The following is a 22215-nucleotide window of genomic DNA, read 5'->3' on the forward strand; positions in this document are numbered from 1 at the left end:
GGACCCCGACCACCCTGGCGTGTGGACTCGCTAAAAATCGGCCATTAGATATTGGATTCCAGCTTCCTGGAGGTCATTTCACTAATGAGTGCACCGGAAAGAGTTTCCTAATCCATCTGTGAGGGTGGCAACTGAAAGAGAATTTGAAAGCTGACAGAATAGGCGAGGGAAGGCATAGGAGATTTCCACACCCAGCAAGGAAGACTTTCCCGAAATGGAAGAAAGAAACGAGCAAACAGAGACACCGGTAGCCCGCCCGGAAAAGAGTCTGCCCCTGAGAGAAAGCACCCTGACCAGGTTCACCCGTGGGTGGGTGGCGAGCTAGCGGCATTCAGAAGAGCGAGGCCCGCAGTCTGTGCGGAAGACACCTGCGCTCGGGTGTGTGTGGCGGCGCGATTCACAAGCAGCTCTAGACGTTAAACCCAGGAGAAGCCAGGGAGTTCCCAACGCCCCAGGTGTCCTCAGCCCACGACTGGCTGCTGTGGGAATGCGAAGCCCGGCTCCTTGTCTCAGAGCGGGGTTCCCAGGAGGATCAGGCTGAAGCTGGGACTTGGCCTCAAAGTGTCCCCTCGCATGGCCACCCCCTTCCCCTTCCTGCTCCTCTACTCCTGGTGCCCCTCCATCCAGGGGCCAGACCTTAAAGAGTCACCGCAAGAGAATCCTGGTCCCAAAGGAGCCTTCTGGGGGACCGGTGCTGAGAGAGGTTGTGGGCATGGCCCGCTGGGGCTCTGCCCGACATAGGGCTGAGAGATGCCACCTCCCAGCTCTGGGTCCCTGCAGGAAGTGTTGGCAAGCACAGGGCCGGTCCTCCAAAGGCCCAGGTGCAGGGAGCCCAGGCCAAGCAGCCTGTGGAAGAAGCCACTTGCCGTGCCACCCCGGGAACAGGACTGCAGGCCCCGGCCCTTCCCACCTCCTCCTCCTCCTCCTCCTCCTCCCCCCCGCCCCGCCCCCACAGGGCACAGGGCTCAGAGACACCTCAGACTCTTGCTACCCAAAGTGCAAAGGGCATCAGTTGCTCCTCCAACCCCCCCCCCCCCCCCCGCCCAGCAGACCACGTTGTCCAGCCAGCCCCCGGGCCTCCCTGGGGTGCCCAGCACAAAAGTGCAGACACCCACCGGACCCTCAGTCTCAGTTTTCGGAGGTTTTTGCCACTCTAAGGACCCGCAGGCCAGCTGGGCCTTCGGGCAGGACAGAGAGCCCCGGAATCCGACGTGGAGAGCTGCGTGTACGTCCCCATCAGGAGGCGGTCCCCACCTCCGCGGCTCTCCCCTTGCGGGGAGCGGCAGCCCAGCCGGCAGCCGCAGGGCCTCAGGGAAGACACCAGGCTGGGCCCCCGCGGCACAGCGGGGGCACGTCCCCCGCACTCACGCGACTTAGGGACGGCTGCTGGAGACTGCTGCGGCCACCCTGCTGCCGGGTTTCTGGAGGGCTTCCTGGAAGCAGCATCCACACCAAGCCCTTGGAAGGCCCAGGCGACGGAGGAGCCGGTCAGGCAGGGGCCGAGGACGGTGAGAGGCCGGGCGGGAAGGAGCGTGTCAGGCAGGGGCAGAGGACGGTGACCGGCCGGGCGGGGAGGAGCCGGTCAGGCGGGGGCCCAGGACAGTGACGGGCCTGGCCGGGGAGGAGTGCGTCAGGCAGGGGCAGAGGAGACGGGCTGGGTAAGGGTTAGGGTTACAGTTAGGGCACAATTCACAATCCCAAAGACGTGGAAGCGACCCGAGTGCCCATCCATCCAGGAGTGCATCAATAAAATGTGGCGCGTGGACACCACGGAGTGCCATTCGGCTGTGAGGAGCAGCGGTGAGAGGGCGCCTCTCGTGTTCTCCTGGCCAGAGCTGGAACCCGTTCCAGTAAACCAAGTATCCCAAGAATGGACACACGAGCACCACGTGAGCGCGCTCACCAGCAAATTGGTACGAACGGATGGACGCCTAAGTGGACGGAGAGGAATCACCTTCATCGGGTGGGTGTCGGGCGGGTGGGGGGAGGGGAGGGGCATACACATCCATTAGGCATGGGGTGGGTGCGCACCGACTGGGGGATGGGCGCACTTGAAGCTCTGACCCGAGGGGGGAGGCTTGGAGAGGGCAAGGCACCCGACCTTAACATTGGTACCCCCACAATACGCTGGAACAACATGAGAGGTATATGAATAAGAACACAGGGGGGGCCGGGCGCGGTGGCTCACGCCTGTAATCCTAGCTCTCTGGGAGGCCGAGGCGGGCGGATTGCTCCAGGTCAGGAGTTCGAAACCAGCCTGAGCAAGAGCGAGACCCCGTCTCTACTAAAAATAGAAAGAAATTAATTGGCCAACTAATATATATAGAAAAACACAGCCGGGCGTGGTGGTGCATGCCTGTAGTCCCAACTACTCGGGAGGCTGAGGCAGCAGGATTGCTTGAGCCCGGAGATTGAGGTTGCTGTGAGCTAGGCTGACGCCATGGCACTCACTCTAGCCTGGGCAGCAAAACGAGACTCTGTCTCAAAAAATAAAAAAAAAAGAACACAGGGGGGAGGGCGGCACGGGCAACACATGTCACCTGAATACTTGTACTCCCATCATCTGCTTGAAAAGAGAGAGAAAAGAAAATGCAATCCTAGAGGTAAGAGACACTTTTTAAAAATAATGAATCCGAAGAGAAAAGTAAAAGGAGGCCTGTGGAGCAGGTCTGGGTGTGACTCCGGATCCCCCAACATCAGGTGCCACCACCAAAGATTCCTGCGTGTAGCCCATAGAACCCCAAAAGCAACGGGACGAGTTCTGGTCACATACTCCCTCAAAATGACATCCTGGCCTTCTTCTGGAACTCCCTCCCCTCTCAGACTCTCAAGGTTTCCTCCAGCGTGTCGGTTCCCACAGAGCAGACCTTTGGTCTGAGACCTGACAGTCCAGATGCCACGCATGCTGCCGCGTGGCGGCGGTGTCGCGGCTTGGGACAAGAGGAGGCCCCACGGTGCGGGCTGGGGCGCCAGGCACCGCGCGGGCGCTGAGGGTGGGGGTGACCCCCACCCCGGGCCGCCGCCGCGCTCCCAGAAAGGGGACAGAACAAGAGGCAAAAAAAAAAAAAAGCAGCAGCCTGTGGCACCCGGTATTCCCAGGCGGTCTCCCATCCAAGTACTAACCAGGCCCGACCCTGCTTAGCTTCCGAGACCAGACGAGATCGGGGGCGTTCAGGGTGGTGTGGCCCTAGACGGCGGCGGAGGGCGCCCCTGCCCCGCTCGAGAAGCCGAGCCTCTCTGGGCTTCCCCGCCGCCGCCTCCCGCCCCAGGCCCCGCGCCGGGCCGGGCCGGGCCGGTTGAGTTCGCCGGCCGGGTCCCGCTGGCTCCCAGGGACGGGGGTGATGGGCGGGGCGGGGCGGGGCGGGGCGGGGCGGGGCGGGGTGGGGGGCTGTCTCTCTATACACACACACACACACTCACACTCACTCACACTCACACAAGATGCGCCTCCACGGCTGGACTCGCCAAGGTGGAGCCCTCCCAGCCCCCCTCGTCTCCTCGCCCGGCCTCCTTCACCTACCCGCTGCCCACCCCCAGCGCGTCGCTGCCGCTGACTGCGCACGCGCGGGACGCTCGCCCTTTGACCCCAGCCAGGGGCCGCCCTCCCCCACAACCCCTTTCAGCTGTGCCCCCCCCCTCGCCCTGTGGGTGGGCTGCCGCCTATTCCCCCGGGCCAGGGCTGGGGCACAGCCAGTGTATGGGGCGTCTCTCTCTGGGGATGTGTCCCATGGGTGGGGTGGGGTGGCGTGGTTTGGGGGGTGCTGAAGAAATCAGTCCCCTCCATCTCCTACCTCTGGAAAACGCCCAAGCCCGTGGAGAACTGCCGGCACCGCTTCGTGGGGGCCGGGACCCTCCTCCGTGTCCTCCTGTGGCCCAGTCCAAGGGGCCTGGGCCTGGCCGGGGCTGCATTGGACCCCGACCACCCTGGCGTGTGGACTCGCTAAAAATCGGCCATTAGATATTGGATTCCAGCTTCCTGGAGGTCATTTCACTAATGAGTGCACCGGAAAGAGTTTCCTAATCCATCTGTGAGGGTGGCAACTGAAAGAGAATTTGAAAGCTGACAGAATAGGCGAGGGAAGGCATAGGAGATTTCCACACCCAGCAAGGAAGACTTTCCCGAAATGGAAGAAAGAAACGAGCAAACAGAGACACCGGTAGCCCGCCCGGAAAAGAGTCTGCCCCTGAGAGAAAGCACCCTGACCAGGTTCACCCGTGGGTGGGTGGCGAGCTAGCGGCATTCAGAAGAGCGAGGCCCGCAGTCTGTGCGGAAGACACCTGCGCTCGGGTGTGTGTGGCGGCGCGATTCACAAGCAGCTCTAGACGTTAAACCCAGGAGAAGCCAGGGAGTTCCCAACGCCCCAGGTGTCCTCAGCCCACGACTGGCTGCTGTGGGAATGCGAAGCCCGGCTCCTTGTCTCAGAGCGGGGTTCCCAGGAGGATCAGGCTGAAGCTGGGACTTGGCCTCAAAGTGTCCCCTCGCATGGCCACCCCCTTCCCCTTCCTGCTCCTCTACTCCTGGTGCCCCTCCATCCAGGGGCCAGACCTTAAAGAGTCACCGCAAGAGAATCCTGGTCCCAAAGGAGCCTTCTGGGGGACCGGTGCTGAGAGAGGTTGTGGGCATGGCCCGCTGGGGCTCTGCCCGACATAGGGCTGAGAGATGCCACCTCCCAGCTCTGGGTCCCTGCAGGAAGTGTTGGCAAGCACAGGGCCGGTCCTCCAAAGGCCCAGGTGCAGGGAGCCCAGGCCAAGCAGCCTGTGGAAGAAGCCACTTGCCGTGCCACCCCGGGAACAGGACTGCAGGCCCCGGCCCTTCCCACCTCCTCCTCCTCCTCCTCCTCCTCCCCCCCGCCCCGCCCCCACAGGGCACAGGGCTCAGAGACACCTCAGACTCTTGCTACCCAAAGTGCAAAGGGCATCAGTTGCTCCTCCAACCCCCCCCCCCCCCCCCGCCCAGCAGACCACGTTGTCCAGCCAGCCCCCGGGCCTCCCTGGGGTGCCCAGCACAAAAGTGCAGACACCCACCGGACCCTCAGTCTCAGTTTTCGGAGGTTTTTGCCACTCTAAGGACCCGCAGGCCAGCTGGGCCTTCGGGCAGGACAGAGAGCCCCGGAATCCGACGTGGAGAGCTGCGTGTACGTCCCCATCAGGAGGCGGTCCCCACCTCCGCGGCTCTCCCCTTGCGGGGAGCGGCAGCCCAGCCGGCAGCCGCAGGGCCTCAGGGAAGACACCAGGCTGGGCCCCCGCGGCACAGCGGGGGCACGTCCCCCGCACTCACGCGACTTAGGGACGGCTGCTGGAGACTGCTGCGGCCACCCTGCTGCCGGGTTTCTGGAGGGCTTCCTGGAAGCAGCATCCACACCAAGCCCTTGGAAGGCCCAGGCGACGGAGGAGCCGGTCAGGCAGGGGCCGAGGACGGTGAGAGGCCGGGCGGGAAGGAGCGTGTCAGGCAGGGGCAGAGGACGGTGACCGGCCGGGCGGGGAGGAGCCGGTCAGGCGGGGGCCCAGGACAGTGACGGGCCTGGCCGGGGAGGAGTGCGTCAGGCAGGGGCAGAGGAGACGGGCTGGGTAAGGGTTAGGGTTACAGTTAGGGCACAATTCACAATCCCAAAGACGTGGAAGCGACCCGAGTGCCCATCCATCCAGGAGTGCATCAATAAAATGTGGCGCGTGGACACCACGGAGTGCCATTCGGCTGTGAGGAGCAGCGGTGAGAGGGCGCCTCTCGTGTTCTCCTGGCCAGAGCTGGAACCCGTTCCAGTAAACCAAGTATCCCAAGAATGGACACACGAGCACCACGTGAGCGCGCTCACCAGCAAATTGGTACGAACGGATGGACGCCTAAGTGGACGGAGAGGAATCACCTTCATCGGGTGGGTGTCGGGCGGGTGGGGGGAGGGGAGGGGCATACACATCCATTAGGCATGGGGTGGGTGCGCACCGACTGGGGGATGGGCGCACTTGAAGCTCTGACCCGAGGGGGGAGGCTTGGAGAGGGCAAGGCACCCGACCTTAACATTGGTACCCCCACAATACGCTGGAACAACATGAGAGGTATATGAATAAGAACACAGGGGGGGCCGGGCGCGGTGGCTCACGCCTGTAATCCTAGCTCTCTGGGAGGCCGAGGCGGGCGGATTGCTCCAGGTCAGGAGTTCGAAACCAGCCTGAGCAAGAGCGAGACCCCGTCTCTACTAAAAATAGAAAGAAATTAATTGGCCAACTAATATATATAGAAAAACACAGCCGGGCGTGGTGGTGCATGCCTGTAGTCCCAACTACTCGGGAGGCTGAGGCAGCAGGATTGCTTGAGCCCGGAGATTGAGGTTGCTGTGAGCTAGGCTGACGCCATGGCACTCACTCTAGCCTGGGCAGCAAAACGAGACTCTGTCTCAAAAAATAAAAAAAAAAGAACACAGGGGGGAGGGCGGCACGGGCAACACATGTCACCTGAATACTTGTACTCCCATCATCTGCTTGAAAAGAGAGAGAAAAGAAAATGCAATCCTAGAGGTAAGAGACACTTTTTAAAAATAATGAATCCGAAGAGAAAAGTAAAAGGAGGCCTGTGGAGCAGGTCTGGGTGTGACTCCGGATCCCCCAACATCAGGTGCCACCACCAAAGATTCCTGCGTGTAGCCCATAGAACCCCAAAAGCAACGGGACGAGTTCTGGTCACATACTCCCTCAAAATGACATCCTGGCCTTCTTCTGGAACTCCCTCCCCTCTCAGACTCTCAAGGTTTCCTCCAGCGTGTCGGTTCCCACAGAGCAGACCTTTGGTCTGAGACCTGACAGTCCAGATGCCACGCATGCTGCCGCGTGGCGGCGGTGTCGCGGCTTGGGACAAGAGGAGGCCCCACGGTGCGGGCTGGGGCGCCAGGCACCGCGCGGGCGCTGAGGGTGGGGGTGACCCCCACCCCGGGCCGCCGCCGCGCTCCCAGAAAGGGGACAGAACAAGAGGCAAAAAAAAAAAAAAGCAGCAGCCTGTGGCACCCGGTATTCCCAGGCGGTCTCCCATCCAAGTACTAACCAGGCCCGACCCTGCTTAGCTTCCGAGACCAGACGAGATCGGGGGCGTTCAGGGTGGTGTGGCCCGGCGGCGGAGGGCGCCCCTGCCCCGCTCGAGAAGCCGAGCCTCTCTGGGCTTCCCCGCCGCCGCCTCCCGCCCCAGGCCCCGCGCCGGGCCGGGCCGGGCCGGGCCGGTTGAGTTCGCCGGCCGGGTCCCGCTGGCTCCCAGGGACGGGGGTGATGGGCGGGGCGGGGCGGGGCGGGGCGGGGCGGGGTGGGGGGCTGTCTCTCTATACACACACACACACACTCACACTCACTCACACTCACACAAGATGCGCCTCCACGGCTGGACTCGCCAAGGTGGAGCCCTCCCAGCCCCCCTCGTCTCCTCGCCCGGCCTCCTTCACCTACCCGCTGCCCACCCCCAGCGCGTCGCTGCCGCTGACTGCGCACGCGCGGGACGCTCGGCCTTTGACCCCAGCCAGGGGCCGCCCTCCCCCACAACCCCTTTCAGCTGTGCCCCCCCCCTCGCCCTGTGGGTGGGCTGCCGCCTATTCCCCCGGGCCAGGGCTGGGGCACAGCCAGTGTATGGGGCGTCTCTCTCTGGGGATGTGTCCCATGGGTGGGGTGGGGTGGCGTGGTTTGGGGGGTGCTGAAGAAATCAGTCCCCTCCATCTCCTACCTCTGGAAAACGCCCAAGCCCGTGGAGAACTGCCGGCACCGCTTCGTGGGGGCCGGGACCCTCCTCCGTGTCCTCCTGTGGCCCAGTCCAAGGGGCCTGGGCCTGGCCGGGGCTGCATTGGACCCCGACCACCCTGGCGTGTGGACTCGCTAAAAATCGGCCATTAGATATTGGATTCCAGCTTCCTGGAGGTCATTTCACTAATGAGTGCACCGGAAAGAGTTTCCTAATCCATCTGTGAGGGTGGCAACTGAAAGAGAATTTGAAAGCTGACAGAATAGGCGAGGGAAGGCATAGGAGATTTCCACACCCAGCAAGGAAGACTTTCCCGAAATGGAAGAAAGAAACGAGCAAACAGAGACACCGGTAGCCCGCCCGGAAAAGAGTCTGCCCCTGAGAGAAAGCACCCTGACCAGGTTCACCCGTGGGTGGGTGGCGAGCTAGCGGCATTCAGAAGAGCGAGGCCCGCAGTCTGTGCGGAAGACACCTGCGCTCGGGTGTGTGTGGCGGCGCGATTCACAAGCAGCTCTAGACGTTAAACCCAGGAGAAGCCAGGGAGTTCCCAACGCCCCAGGTGTCCTCAGCCCACGACTGGCTGCTGTGGGAATGCGAAGCCCGGCTCCTTGTCTCAGAGCGGGGTTCCCAGGAGGATCAGGCTGAAGCTGGGACTTGGCCTCAAAGTGTCCCCTCGCATGGCCACCCCCTTCCCCTTCCTGCTCCTCTACTCCTGGTGCCCCTCCATCCAGGGGCCAGACCTTAAAGAGTCACCGCAAGAGAATCCTGGTCCCAAAGGAGCCTTCTGGGGGACCGGTGCTGAGAGAGGTTGTGGGCATGGCCCGCTGGGGCTCTGCCCGACATAGGGCTGAGAGATGCCACCTCCCAGCTCTGGGTCCCTGCAGGAAGTGTTGGCAAGCACAGGGCCGGTCCTCCAAAGGCCCAGGTGCAGGGAGCCCAGGCCAAGCAGCCTGTGGAAGAAGCCACTTGCCGTGCCACCCCGGGAACAGGACTGCAGGCCCCGGCCCTTCCCACCTCCTCCTCCTCCTCCTCCTCCTCCCCCCCGCCCCGCCCCCACAGGGCACAGGGCTCAGAGACACCTCAGACTCTTGCTACCCAAAGTGCAAAGGGCATCAGTTGCTCCTCCAACCCCCCCCCCCCCCGCCCAGCAGACCACGTTGTCCAGCCAGCCCCCGGGCCTCCCTGGGGTGCCCAGCACAAAAGTGCAGACACCCACCGGACCCTCAGTCTCAGTTTTCGGAGGTTTTTGCCACTCTAAGTACCCGCAGGCCAGCTGGGCCTTCGGGCAGGACAGAGAGCCCCGGAATCCGACGTGGAGAGCTGCGTGTACGTCCCCATCAGGAGGCGGTCCCCACCTCCGCGGCTCTCCCCTTGCGGGGAGCGGCAGCCCAGCCGGCAGCCGCAGGGCCTCAGGGAAGACACCAGGCTGGGCCCCCGCGGCACAGCGGGGGCACGTCCCCCGCACTCACGCGACTTAGGGACGGCTGCTGGAGACTGCTGCGGCCACCCTGCTGCCGGGTTTCTGGAGGGCTTCCTGGAAGCAGCATCCACACCAAGCCCTTGGAAGGCCCAGGCGACGGAGGAGCCGGTCAGGCAGGGGCCGAGGACGGTGAGAGGCCGGGCGGGAAGGAGCGTGTCAGGCAGGGGCAGAGGACGGTGACCGGCCGGGCGGGGAGGAGCCGGTCAGGCGGGGGCCCAGGACAGTGACGGGCCTGGCCGGGGAGGAGTGCGTCAGGCAGGGGCAGAGGAGACGGGCTGGGTAAGGGTTAGGGTTACAGTTAGGGCACAATTCACAATCCCAAAGACGTGGAAGCGACCCGAGTGCCCATCCATCCAGGAGTGCATCAATAAAATGTGGCGCGTGGACACCACGGAGTGCCATTCGGCTGTGAGGAGCAGCGGTGAGAGGGCGCCTCTCGTGTTCTCCTGGCCAGAGCTGGAACCCGTTCCAGTAAACCAAGTATCCCAAGAATGGACACACGAGCACCACGTGAGCGCGCTCACCAGCAAATTGGTACGAACGGATGGACGCCTAAGTGGACGGAGAGGAATCACCTTCATCGGGTGGGTGTCGGGCGGGTGGGGGGAGGGGAGGGGCATACACATCCATTAGGCATGGGGTGGGTGCGCACCGACTGGGGGATGGGCGCACTTGAAGCTCTGACCCGAGGGGGGAGGCTTGGAGAGGGCAAGGCACCCGACCTTAACATTGGTACCCCCACAATACGCTGGAACAACATGAGAGGTATATGAATAAGAACACAGGGGGGGCCGGGCGCGGTGGCTCACGCCTGTAATCCTAGCTCTCTGGGAGGCCGAGGCGGGCGGATTGCTCCAGGTCAGGAGTTCGAAACCAGCCTGAGCAAGAGCGAGACCCCGTCTCTACTAAAAATAGAAAGAAATTAATTGGCCAACTAATATATATAGAAAAACACAGCCGGGCGTGGTGGTGCATGCCTGTAGTCCCAACTACTCGGGAGGCTGAGGCAGCAGGATTGCTTGAGCCCGGAGATTGAGGTTGCTGTGAGCTAGGCTGACGCCATGGCACTCACTCTAGCCTGGGCAGCAAAACGAGACTCTGTCTCAAAAAATAAAAAAAAAAGAACACAGGGGGGAGGGCGGCACGGGCAACACATGTCACCTGAATACTTGTACTCCCATCATCTGCTTGAAAAGAGAGAGAAAAGAAAATGCAATCCTAGAGGTAAGAGACACTTTTTAAAAATAATGAATCCGAAGAGAAAAGTAAAAGGAGGCCTGTGGAGCAGGTCTGGGTGTGACTCCGGATCCCCCAACATCAGGTGCCACCACCAAAGATTCCTGCGTGTAGCCCATAGAACCCCAAAAGCAACGGGACGAGTTCTGGTCACATACTCCCTCAAAATGACATCCTGGCCTTCTTCTGGAACTCCCTCCCCTCTCAGACTCTCAAGGTTTCCTCCAGCGTGTCGGTTCCCACAGAGCAGACCTTTGGTCTGAGACCTGACAGTCCAGATGCCACGCATGCTGCCGCGTGGCGGCGGTGTCGCGGCTTGGGACAAGAGGAGGCCCCACGGTGCGGGCTGGGGCGCCAGGCACCGCGCGGGCGCTGAGGGTGGGGGTGACCCCCACCCCGGGCCGCCGCCGCGCTCCCAGAAAGGGGACAGAACAAGAGGCAAAAAAAAAAAAAAGCAGCAGCCTGTGGCACCCGGTATTCCCAGGCGGTCTCCCATCCAAGTACTAACCAGGCCCGACCCTGCTTAGCTTCCGAGACCAGACGAGATCGGGGGCGTTCAGGGTGGTGTGGCCCTAGACGGCGGCGGAGGGCGCCCCTGCCCCGCTCGAGAAGCCGAGCCTCTCTGGGCTTCCCCGCCGCCGCCTCCCGCCCCAGGCCCCGCGCCGGGCCGGGCCGGGCCGGGCCGGTTGAGTTCGCCGGCCGGGTCCCGCTGGCTCCCAGGGACGGGGGTGATGGGCGGGGCGGGGCGGGGCGGGGCGGGGCGGGGTGGGGGGCTGTCTCTCTATACACACACACACACACTCACACTCACTCACACTCACACAAGATGCGCCTCCACGGCTGGACTCGCCAAGGTGGAGCCCTCCCAGCCCCCCTCGTCTCCTCGCCCGGCCTCCTTCACCTACCCGCTGCCCACCCCCAGCGCGTCGCTGCCGCTGACTGCGCACGCGCGGGACGCTCGCCCTTTGACCCCAGCCAGGGGCCGCCCTCCCCCACAACCCCTTTCAGCTGTGCCCCCCCCCTCGCCCTGTGGGTGGGCTGCCGCCTATTCCCCCGGGCCAGGGCTGGGGCACAGCCAGTGTATGGGGCGTCTCTCTCTGGGGATGTGTCCCATGGGTGGGGTGGGGTGGCGTGGTTTGGGGGGTGCTGAAGAAATCAGTCCCCTCCATCTCCTACCTCTGGAAAACGCCCAAGCCCGTGGAGAACTGCCGGCACCGCTTCGTGGGGGCCGGGACCCTCCTCCGTGTCCTCCTGTGGCCCAGTCCAAGGGGCCTGGGCCTGGCCGGGGCTGCATTGGACCCCGACCACCCTGGCGTGTGGACTCGCTAAAAATCGGCCATTAGATATTGGATTCCAGCTTCCTGGAGGTCATTTCACTAATGAGTGCACCGGAAAGAGTTTCCTAATCCATCTGTGAGGGTGGCAACTGAAAGAGAATTTGAAAGCTGACAGAATAGGCGAGGGAAGGCATAGGAGATTTCCACACCCAGCAAGGAAGACTTTCCCGAAATGGAAGAAAGAAACGAGCAAACAGAGACACCGGTAGCCCGCCCGGAAAAGAGTCTGCCCCTGAGAGAAAGCACCCTGACCAGGTTCACCCGTGGGTGGGTGGCGAGCTAGCGGCATTCAGAAGAGCGAGGCCCGCAGTCTGTGCGGAAGACACCTGCGCTCGGGTGTGTGTGGCGGCGCGATTCACAAGCAGCTCTAGACGTTAAACCCAGGAGAAGCCAGGGAGTTCCCAACGCCCCAGGTGTCCTCAGCCCACGACTGGCTGCTGTGGGAATGCGAAGCCCGGCTCCTTGTCTCAGAGCGGGGTTCCCAGGAGGATCAGGCTGAAGCTGGGACTTGGCCTCAAAGTGTCCCCTCGCATGGCCACCCCCTTCCCCTTCCTGCTCCTCTACTCCTGGTGCCCCTCCATCCAGGGGCCAGACCTTAAAGAGTCACCGCAAGAGAATCCTGGTCCCAAAGGAGCCTTCTGGGGGACCGGTGCTGAGAGAGGTTGTGGGCATGGCCCGCTGGGGCTCTGCCCGACATAGGGCTGAGAGATGCCACCTCCCAGCTCTGGGTCCCTGCAGGAAGTGTTGGCAAGCACAGGGCCGGTCCTCCAAAGGCCCAGGTGCAGGGAGCCCAGGCCAAGCAGCCTGTGGAAGAAGCCACTTGCCGTGCCACCCCGGGAACAGGACTGCAGGCCCCGGCCCTTCCCACCTCCTCCTCCTCCTCCTCCTCCTCCCCCCCGCCCCGCCCCCACAGGGCACAGGGCTCAGAGACACCTCAGACTCTTGCTACCCAAAGTGCAAAGGGCATCAGTTGCTCCTCCAACCCCCCCCCCCCCCCCCCCGCCCAGCAGACCACGTTGTCCAGCCAGCCCCCGGGCCTCCCTGGGGTGCCCAGCACAAAAGTGCAGACACCCACCGGACCCTCAGTCTCAGTTTTCGGAGGTTTTTGCCACTCTAAGGACCCGCAGGCCAGCTGGGCCTTCGGGCAGGACAGAGAGCCCCGGAATCCGACGTGGAGAGCTGCGTGTACGTCCCCATCAGGAGGCGGTCCCCACCTCCGCGGCTCTCCCCTTGCGGGGAGCGGCAGCCCAGCCGGCAGCCGCAGGGCCTCAGGGAAGACACCAGGCTGGGCCCCCGCGGCACAGCGGGGGCACGTCCCCCGCACTCACGCGACTTAGGGACGGCTGCTGGAGACTGCTGCGGCCACCCTGCTGCCGGGTTTCTGGAGGGCTTCCTGGAAGCAGCATCCACACCAAGCCCTTGGAAGGCCCAGGCGACGGAGGAGCCGGTCAGGCAGGGGCCGAGGACGGTGAGAGGCCGGGCGGGAAGGAGCGTGTCAGGCAGGGGCAGAGGACGGTGACCGGCCGGGCGGGGAGGAGCCGGTCAGGCGGGGGCCCAGGACAGTGACGGGCCTGGCCGGGGAGGAGTGCGTCAGGCAGGGGCAGAGGAGACGGGCTGGGTAAGGGTTAGGGTTACAGTTAGGGCACAATTCACAATCCCAAAGACGTGGAAGCGACCCGAGTGCCCATCCATCCAGGAGTGCATCAATAAAATGTGGCGCGTGGACACCACGGAGTGCCATTCGGCTGTGAGGAGCAGCGGTGAGAGGGCGCCTCTCGTGTTCTCCTGGCCAGAGCTGGAACCCGTTCCAGTAAACCAAGTATCCCAAGAATGGACACACGAGCACCACGTGAGCGCGCTCACCAGCAAATTGGTACGAACGGATGGACGCCTAAGTGGACGGAGAGGAATCACCTTCATCGGGTGGGTGTCGGGCGGGTGGGGGGAGGGGAGGGGCATACACATCCATTAGGCATGGGGTGGGTGCGCACCGACTGGGGGATGGGCGCACTTGAAGCTCTGACCCGAGGGGGGAGGCTTGGAGAGGGCAAGGCACCCGACCTTAACATTGGTACCCCCACAATACGCTGGAACAACATGAGAGGTATATGAATAAGAACACAGGGGGGGCCGGGCGCGGTGGCTCACGCCTGTAATCCTAGCTCTCTGGGAGGCCGAGGCGGGCGGATTGCTCCAGGTCAGGAGTTCGAAACCAGCCTGAGCAAGAGCGAGACCCCGTCTCTACTAAAAATAGAAAGAAATTAATTGGCCAACTAATATATATAGAAAAACACAGCCGGGCGTGGTGGTGCATGCCTGTAGTCCCAACTACTCGGGAGGCTGAGGCAGCAGGATTGCTTGAGCCCGGAGATTGAGGTTGCTGTGAGCTAGGCTGACGCCATGGCACTCACTCTAGCCTGGGCAGCAAAACGAGACTCTGTCTCAAAAAATAAAAAAAAAAGAACACAGGGGGGAGGGCGGCACGGGCAACACATGTCACCTGAATACTTGTACTCCCATCATCTGCTTGAAAAGAGAGAGAAAAGAAAATGCAATCCTAGAGGTAAGAGACACTTTTTAAAAATAATGAATCCGAAGAGAAAAGTAAAAGGAGGCCTGTGGAGCAGGTCTGGGTGTGACTCCGGATCCCCCAACATCAGGTGCCACCACCAAAGATTCCTGCGTGTAGCCCATAGAACCCCAAAAGCAACGGGACGAGTTCTGGTCACATACTCCCTCAAAATGACATCCTGGCCTTCTTCTGGAACTCCCTCCCCTCTCAGACTCTCAAGGTTTCCTCCAGCGTGTCGGTTCCCACAGAGCAGACCTTTGGTCTGAGACCTGACAGTCCAGATGCCACGCATGCTGCCGCGTGGCGGCGGTGTCGCGGCTTGGGACAAGAGGAGGCCCCACGGTGCGGGCTGGGGCGCCAGGCACCGCGCGGGCGCTGAGGGTGGGGGTGACCCCCACCCCGGGCCGCCGCCGCGCTCCCAGAAAGGGGACAGAACAAGAGGCAAAAAAAAAAAAAAGCAGCAGCCTGTGGCACCCGGTATTCCCAGGCGGTCTCCCATCCAAGTACTAACCAGGCCCGACCCTGCTTAGCTTCCGAGACCAGACGAGATCGGGGGCGTTCAGGGTGGTGTGGCCCTAGACGGCGGCGGAGGGCGCCCCTGCCCCGCTCGAGAAGCCGAGCCTCTCTGGGCTTCCCCGCCGCCGCCTCCCGCCCCAGGCCCCGCGCCGGGCCGGGCCGGGCCGGTTGAGTTCGCCGGCCGGGTCCCGCTGGCTCCCAGGGACGGGGGTGATGGGCGGGGCGGGGCGGGGCGGGGCGGGGCGGGGCGGGGTGGGGGGCTGTCTCTCTATACACACACACACACACTCACACTCACTCACACTCACACAAGATGCGCCTCCACGGCTGGACTCGCCAAGGTGGAGCCCTCCCAGCCCCCCTCGTCTCCTCGCCCGGCCTCCTTCACCTACCCGCTGCCCACCCCCAGCGCGTCGCTGCCGCTGACTGCGCACGCGCGGGACGCTCGCCCTTTGACCCCAGCCAGGGGCCGCCCTCCCCCACAACCCCTTTCAGCTGTGCCCCCCCCCTCGCCCTGTGGGTGGGCTGCCGCCTATTCCCCCGGGCCAGGGCTGGGGCACAGCCAGTGTATGGGGCGTCTCTCTCTGGGGATGTGTCCCATGGGTGGGGTGGGGTGGCGTGGTTTGGGGGGTGCTGAAGAAATCAGTCCCCTCCATCTCCTACCTCTGGAAAACGCCCAAGCCCGTGGAGAACTGCCGGCACCGCTTCGTGGGGGCCGGGACCCTCCTCCGTGTCCTCCTGTGGCCCAGTCCAAGGGGCCTGGGCCTGGCCGGGGCTGCATTGGACCCCGACCACCCTGGCGTGTGGACTCGCTAAAAATCGGCCATTAGATATTGGATTCCAGCTTCCTGGAGGTCATTTCACTAATGAGTGCACCGGAAAGAGTTTCCTAATCCATCTGTGAGGGTGGCAACTGAAAGAGAATTTGAAAGCTGACAGAATAGGCGAGGGAAGGCATAGGAGATTTCCACACCCAGCAAGGAAGACTTTCCCGAAATGGAAGAAAGAAACGAGCAAACAGAGACACCGGTAGCCCGCCCGGAAAAGAGTCTGCCCCTGAGAGAAAGCACCCTGACCAGGTTCACCCGTGGGTGGGTGGCGAGCTAGCGGCATTCAGAAGAGCGAGGCCCGCAGTCTGTGCGGAAGACACCTGCGCTCGGGTGTGTGTGGCGGCGCGATTCACAAGCAGCTCTAGACGTTAAACCCAGGAGAAGCCAGGGAGTTCCCAACGCCCCAGGTGTCCTCAGCCCACGACTGGCTGCTGTGGGAATGCGAAGCCCGGCTCCTTGTCTCAGAGCGGGGTTCCCAGGAGGATCAGGCTGAAGCTGGGACTTGGCCTCAAAGTGTCCCCTCGCATGGCCACCCCCTTCCCCTTCCTGCTCCTCTACTCCTGGTGCCCCTCCATCCAGGGGCCAGACCTTAAAGAGTCACCGCAAGAGAATCCTGGTCCCAAAGGAGCCTTCTGGGGGACCGGTGCTGAGAGAGGTTGTGGGCATGGCCCGCTGGGGCTCTGCCCGACATAGGGCTGAGAGATGCCACCTCCCAGCTCTGGGTCCCTGCAGGAAGTGTTGGCAAGCACAGGGCCGGTCCTCCAAAGGCCCAGGTGCAGGGAGCCCAGGCCAAGCAGCCTGTGGAAGAAGCCACTTGCCGTGCCACCCCGGGAACAGGACTGCAGGCCCCGGCCCTTCCCACCTCCTCCTCCTCCTCCTCCTCCTCCCCCCCGCCCCGCCCCCACAGGGCACAGGGCTCAGAGACACCTCAGACTCTTGCTACCCAAAGTGCAAAGGGCATCAGTTGCTCCTCCAACCCCCCCCCCCCCCCCCGCCCAGCAGACCACGTTGTCCAGCCAGCCCCCGGGCCTCCCTGGGGTGCCCAGCACAAAAGTGCAGACACCCACCGGACCCTCAGTCTCAGTTTTCGGAGGTTTTTGCCACTCTAAGGACCCGCAGGCCAGCTGGGCCTTCGGGCAGGACAGAGAGCCCCGGAATCCGACGTGGAGAGCTGCGTGTACGTCCCCATCAGGAGGCGGTCCCCACCTCCGCGGCTCTCCCCTTGCGGGGAGCGGCAGCCCAGCCGGCAGCCGCAGGGCCTCAGGGAAGACACCAGGCTGGGCCCCCGCGGCACAGCGGGGGCACGTCCCCCGCACTCACGCGACTTAGGGACGGCTGCTGGAGACTGCTGCGGCCACCCTGCTGCCGGGTTTCTGGAGGGCTTCCTGGAAGCAGCATCCACACCAAGCCCTTGGAAGGCCCAGGCGACGGAGGAGCCGGTCAGGCAGGGGCCGAGGACGGTGAGAGGCCGGGCGGGAAGGAGCGTGTCAGGCAGGGGCAGAGGACGGTGACCGGCCGGGCGGGGAGGAGCCGGTCAGGCGGGGGCCCAGGACAGTGACGGGCCTGGCCGGGGAGGAGTGCGTCAGGCAGGGGCAGAGGAGACGGGCTGGGTAAGGGTTAGGGTTACAGTTAGGGCACAATTCACAATCCCAAAGACGTGGAAGCGACCCGAGTGCCCATCCATCCAGGAGTGCATCAATAAAATGTGGCGCGTGGACACCACGGAGTGCCATTCGGCTGTGAGGAGCAGCGGTGAGAGGGCGCCTCTCGTGTTCTCCTGGCCAGAGCTGGAACCCGTTCCAGTAAACCAAGTATCCCAAGAATGGACACACGAGCACCACGTGAGCGCGCTCACCAGCAAATTGGTACGAACGGATGGACGCCTAAGTGGACGGAGAGGAATCACCTTCATCGGGTGGGTGTCGGGCGGGTGGGGGGAGGGGAGGGGCATACACATCCATTAGGCATGGGGTGGGTGCGCACCGACTGGGGGATGGGCGCACTTGAAGCTCTGACCCGAGGGGGGAGGCTTGGAGAGGGCAAGGCACCCGACCTTAACATTGGTACCCCCACAATACGCTGGAACAACATGAGAGGTATATGAATAAGAACACAGGGGGGGCCGGGCGCGGTGGCTCACGCCTGTAATCCTAGCTCTCTGGGAGGCCGAGGCGGGCGGATTGCTCCAGGTCAGGAGTTCGAAACCAGCCTGAGCAAGAGCGAGACCCCGTCTCTACTAAAAATAGAAAGAAATTAATTGGCCAACTAATATATATAGAAAAACACAGCCGGGCGTGGTGGTGCATGCCTGTAGTCCCAACTACTCGGGAGGCTGAGGCAGCAGGATTGCTTGAGCCCGGAGATTGAGGTTGCTGTGAGCTAGGCTGACGCCATGGCACTCACTCTAGCCTGGGCAGCAAAACGAGACTCTGTCTCAAAAAATAAAAAAAAAAGAACACAGGGGGGAGGGCGGCACGGGCAACACATGTCACCTGAATACTTGTACTCCCATCATCTGCTTGAAAAGAGAGAGAAAAGAAAATGCAATCCTAGAGGTAAGAGACACTTTTTAAAAATAATGAATCCGAAGAGAAAAGTAAAAGGAGGCCTGTGGAGCAGGTCTGGGTGTGACTCCGGATCCCCCAACATCAGGTGCCACCACCAAAGATTCCTGCGTGTAGCCCATAGAACCCCAAAAGCAACGGGACGAGTTCTGGTCACATACTCCCTCAAAATGACATCCTGGCCTTCTTCTGGAACTCCCTCCCCTCTCAGACTCTCAAGGTTTCCTCCAGCGTGTCGGTTCCCACAGAGCAGACCTTTGGTCTGAGACCTGACAGTCCAGATGCCACGCATGCTGCCGCGTGGCGGCGGTGTCGCGGCTTGGGACAAGAGGAGGCCCCACGGTGCGGGCTGGGGCGCCAGGCACCGCGCGGGCGCTGAGGGTGGGGGTGACCCCCACCCCGGGCCGCCGCCGCGCTCCCAGAAAGGGGACAGAACAAGAGGCAAAAAAAAAAAAAAGCAGCAGCCTGTGGCACCCGGTATTCCCAGGCGGTCTCCCATCCAAGTACTAACCAGGCCCGACCCTGCTTAGCTTCCGAGACCAGACGAGATCGGGGGCGTTCAGGGTGGTGTGGCCCTAGACGGCGGCGGAGGGCGCCCCTGCCCCGCTCGAGAAGCCGAGCCTCTCTGGGCTTCCCCGCCGCCGCCTCCCGCCCCAGGCCCCGCGCCGGGCCGGGCCGGGCCGGTTGAGTTCGCCGGCCGGGTCCCGCTGGCTCCCAGGGACGGGGGTGATGGGCGGGGCGGGGCGGGGCGGGGCGGGGCGGGGCGGGGTGGGGGGCTGTCTCTCTATACACACACACACACACTCACACTCACTCACACTCACACAAGATGCGCCTCCACGGCTGGACTCGCCAAGGTGGAGCCCTCCCAGCCCCCCTCGTCTCCTCGCCCGGCCTCCTTCACCTACCCGCTGCCCACCCCCAGCGCGTCGCTGCCGCTGACTGCGCACGCGCGGGACGCTCGCCCTTTGACCCCAGCCAGGGGCCGCCCTCCCCCACAACCCCTTTCAGCTGTGCCCCCCCCCTCGCCCTGTGGGTGGGCTGCCGCCTATTCCCCCGGGCCAGGGCTGGGGCACAGCCAGTGTATGGGGCGTCTCTCTCTGGGGATGTGTCCCATGGGTGGGGTGGGGTGGCGTGGTTTGGGGGGTGCTGAAGAAATCAGTCCCCTCCATCTCCTACCTCTGGAAAACGCCCAAGCCCGTGGAGAACTGCCGGCACCGCTTCGTGGGGGCCGGGACCCTCCTCCGTGTCCTCCTGTGGCCCAGTCCAAGGGGCCTGGGCCTGGCCGGGGCTGCATTGGACCCCGACCACCCTGGCGTGTGGACTCGCTAAAAATCGGCCATTAGATATTGGATTCCAGCTTCCTGGAGGTCATTTCACTAATGAGTGCACCGGAAAGAGTTTCCTAATCCATCTGTGAGGGTGGCAACTGAAAGAGAATTTGAAAGCTGACAGAATAGGCGAGGGAAGGCATAGGAGATTTCCACACCCAGCAAGGAAGACTTTCCCGAAATGGAAGAAAGAAACGAGCAAACAGAGACACCGGTAGCCCGCCCGGAAAAGAGTCTGCCCCTGAGAGAAAGCACCCTGACCAGGTTCACCCGTGGGTGGGTGGCGAGCTAGCGGCATTCAGAAGAGCGAGGCCCGCAGTCTGTGCGGAAGACACCTGCGCTCGGGTGTGTGTGGCGGCGCGATTCACAAGCAGCTCTAGACGTTAAACCCAGGAGAAGCCAGGGAGTTCCCAACGCCCCAGGTGTCCTCAGCCCACGACTGGCTGCTGTGGGAATGCGAAGCCCGGCTCCTTGTCTCAGAGCGGGGTTCCCAGGAGGATCAGGCTGAAGCTGGGACTTGGCCTCAAAGTGTCCCCTCGCATGGCCACCCCCTTCCCCTTCCTGCTCCTCTACTCCTGGTGCCCCTCCATCCAGGGGCCAGACCTTAAAGAGTCACCGCAAGAGAATCCTGGTCCCAAAGGAGCCTTCTGGGGGACCGGTGCTGAGAGAGGTTGTGGGCATGGCCCGCTGGGGCTCTGCCCGACATAGGGCTGAGAGATGCCACCTCCCAGCTCTGGGTCCCTGCAGGAAGTGTTGGCAAGCACAGGGCCGGTCCTCCAAAGGCCCAGGTGCAGGGAGCCCAGGCCAAGCAGCCTGTGGAAGAAGCCACTTGCCGTGCCACCCCGGGAACAGGACTGCAGGCCCCGGCCCTTCCCACCTCCTCCTCCTCCTCCTCCTCCTCCCCCCCGCCCCGCCCCCACAGGGCACAGGGCTCAGAGACACCTCAGACTCTTGCTACCCAAAGTGCAAAGGGCATCAGTTGCTCCTCCAACCCCCCCCCCCCCCCCCGCCCAGCAGACCACGTTGTCCAGCCAGCCCCCGGGCCTCCCTGGGGTGCCCAGCACAAAAGTGCAGACACCCACCGGACCCTCAGTCTCAGTTTTCGGAGGTTTTTGCCACTCTAAGGACCCGCAGGCCAGCTGGGCCTTCGGGCAGGACAGAGAGCCCCGGAATCCGACGTGGAGAGCTGCGTGTACGTCCCCATCAGGAGGCGGTCCCCACCTCCGCGGCTCTCCCCTTGCGGGGAGCGGCAGCCCAGCCGGCAGCCGCAGGGCCTCAGGGAAGACACCAGGCTGGGCCCCCGCGGCACAGCGGGGGCACGTCCCCCGCACTCACGCGACTTAGGGACGGCTGCTGGAGACTGCTGCGGCCACCCTGCTGCCGGGTTTCTGGAGGGCTTCCTGGAAGCAGCATCCACACCAAGCCCTTGGAAGGCCCAGGCGACGGAGGAGCCGGTCAGGCAGGGGCCGAGGACGGTGAGAGGCCGGGCGGGAAGGAGCGTGTCAGGCAGGGGCAGAGGACGGTGACCGGCCGGGCGGGGAGGAGCCGGTCAGGCGGGGGCCCAGGACAGTGACGGGCCTGGCCGGGGAGGAGTGCGTCAGGCAGGGGCAGAGGAGACGGGCTGGGTAAGGGTTAGGGTTACAGTTAGGGCACAATTCACAATCCCAAAGACGTGGAAGCGACCCGAGTGCCCATCCATCCAGGAGTGCATCAATAAAATGTGGCGCGTGGACACCACGGAGTGCCATTCGGCTGTGAGGAGCAGCGGTGAGAGGGCGCCTCTCGTGTTCTCCTGGCCAGAGCTGGAACCCGTTCCAGTAAACCAAGTATCCCAAGAATGGACACACGAGCACCACGTGAGCGCGCTCACCAGCAAATTGGTACGAACGGATGGACGCCTAAGTGGACGGAGAGGAATCACCTTCATCGGGTGGGTGTCGGGCGGGTGGGGGGAGGGGAGGGGCATACACATCCATTAGGCATGGGGTGGGTGCGCACCGACTGGGGGATGGGCGCACTTGAAGCTCTGACCCGAGGGGGGAGGCTTGGAGAGGGCAAGGCACCCGACCTTAACATTGGTACCCCCACAATACGCTGGAACAACATGAGAGGTATATGAATAAGAACACAGGGGGGGCCGGGCGCGGTGGCTCACGCCTGTAATCCTAGCTCTCTGGGAGGCCGAGGCGGGCGGATTGCTCCAGGTCAGGAGTTCGAAACCAGCCTGAGCAAGAGCGAGACCCCGTCTCTACTAAAAATAGAAAGAAATTAATTGGCCAACTAATATATATAGAAAAACACAGCCGGGCGTGGTGGTGCATGCCTGTAGTCCCAACTACTCGGGAGGCTGAGGCAGCAGGATTGCTTGAGCCCGGAGATTGAGGTTGCTGTGAGCTAGGCTGACGCCATGGCACTCACTCTAGCCTGGGCAGCAAAACGAGACTCTGTCTCAAAAAATAAAAAAAAAAGAACACAGGGGGGAGGGCGGCACGGGCAACACATGTCACCTGAATACTTGTACTCCCATCATCTGCTTGAAAAGAGAGAGAAAAGAAAATGCAATCCTAGAGGTAAGAGACACTTTTTAAAAATAATGAATCCGAAGAGAAAAGTAAAAGGAGGCCTGTGGAGCAGGTCT

General features: G+C 63.0%; 4 non-coding genes and 1 pseudogene across 4 annotated transcripts; all 5 read right to left on the minus strand.

The window, feature by feature from the left end:
- Positions 1–3074: 3074 nt before the first annotated feature.
- Positions 3075–3193, minus strand: LOC142864076 (5S ribosomal RNA). Its single transcript, XR_012914669.1, has one exon. It is a non-coding gene; the product is annotated as a 5S ribosomal RNA (ribosomal RNA).
- A 3791-nt stretch (positions 3194–6984) lies between these two features.
- On the minus strand, positions 6985–7101 carry LOC142863932 (uncharacterized; annotated as a pseudogene).
- A 3785-nt stretch (positions 7102–10886) lies between these two features.
- Positions 10887–11005, minus strand: LOC142864077 (5S ribosomal RNA). Its single transcript, XR_012914670.1, has one exon. It is a non-coding gene; the product is annotated as a 5S ribosomal RNA (ribosomal RNA).
- Positions 11006–14798: 3793 nt separating this feature from the next.
- Positions 14799–14917, minus strand: LOC142864078 (5S ribosomal RNA). The gene has a single exon (XR_012914671.1). It is a non-coding gene; the product is annotated as a 5S ribosomal RNA (ribosomal RNA).
- Positions 14918–18708: 3791 nt separating this feature from the next.
- LOC142864079 (5S ribosomal RNA) lies at positions 18709–18827 on the minus strand. Its single transcript, XR_012914672.1, has one exon. It is a non-coding gene; the product is annotated as a 5S ribosomal RNA (ribosomal RNA).
- Positions 18828–22215: the final 3388 nt, after the last annotated feature.

Source organism: Microcebus murinus, chromosome 23 (assembly GCF_040939455.1).
Source record: "Microcebus murinus isolate Inina chromosome 23, M.murinus_Inina_mat1.0, whole genome shotgun sequence".
Classification (NCBI taxonomy): Eukaryota; Metazoa; Chordata; class Mammalia; order Primates; family Cheirogaleidae; genus Microcebus; species Microcebus murinus.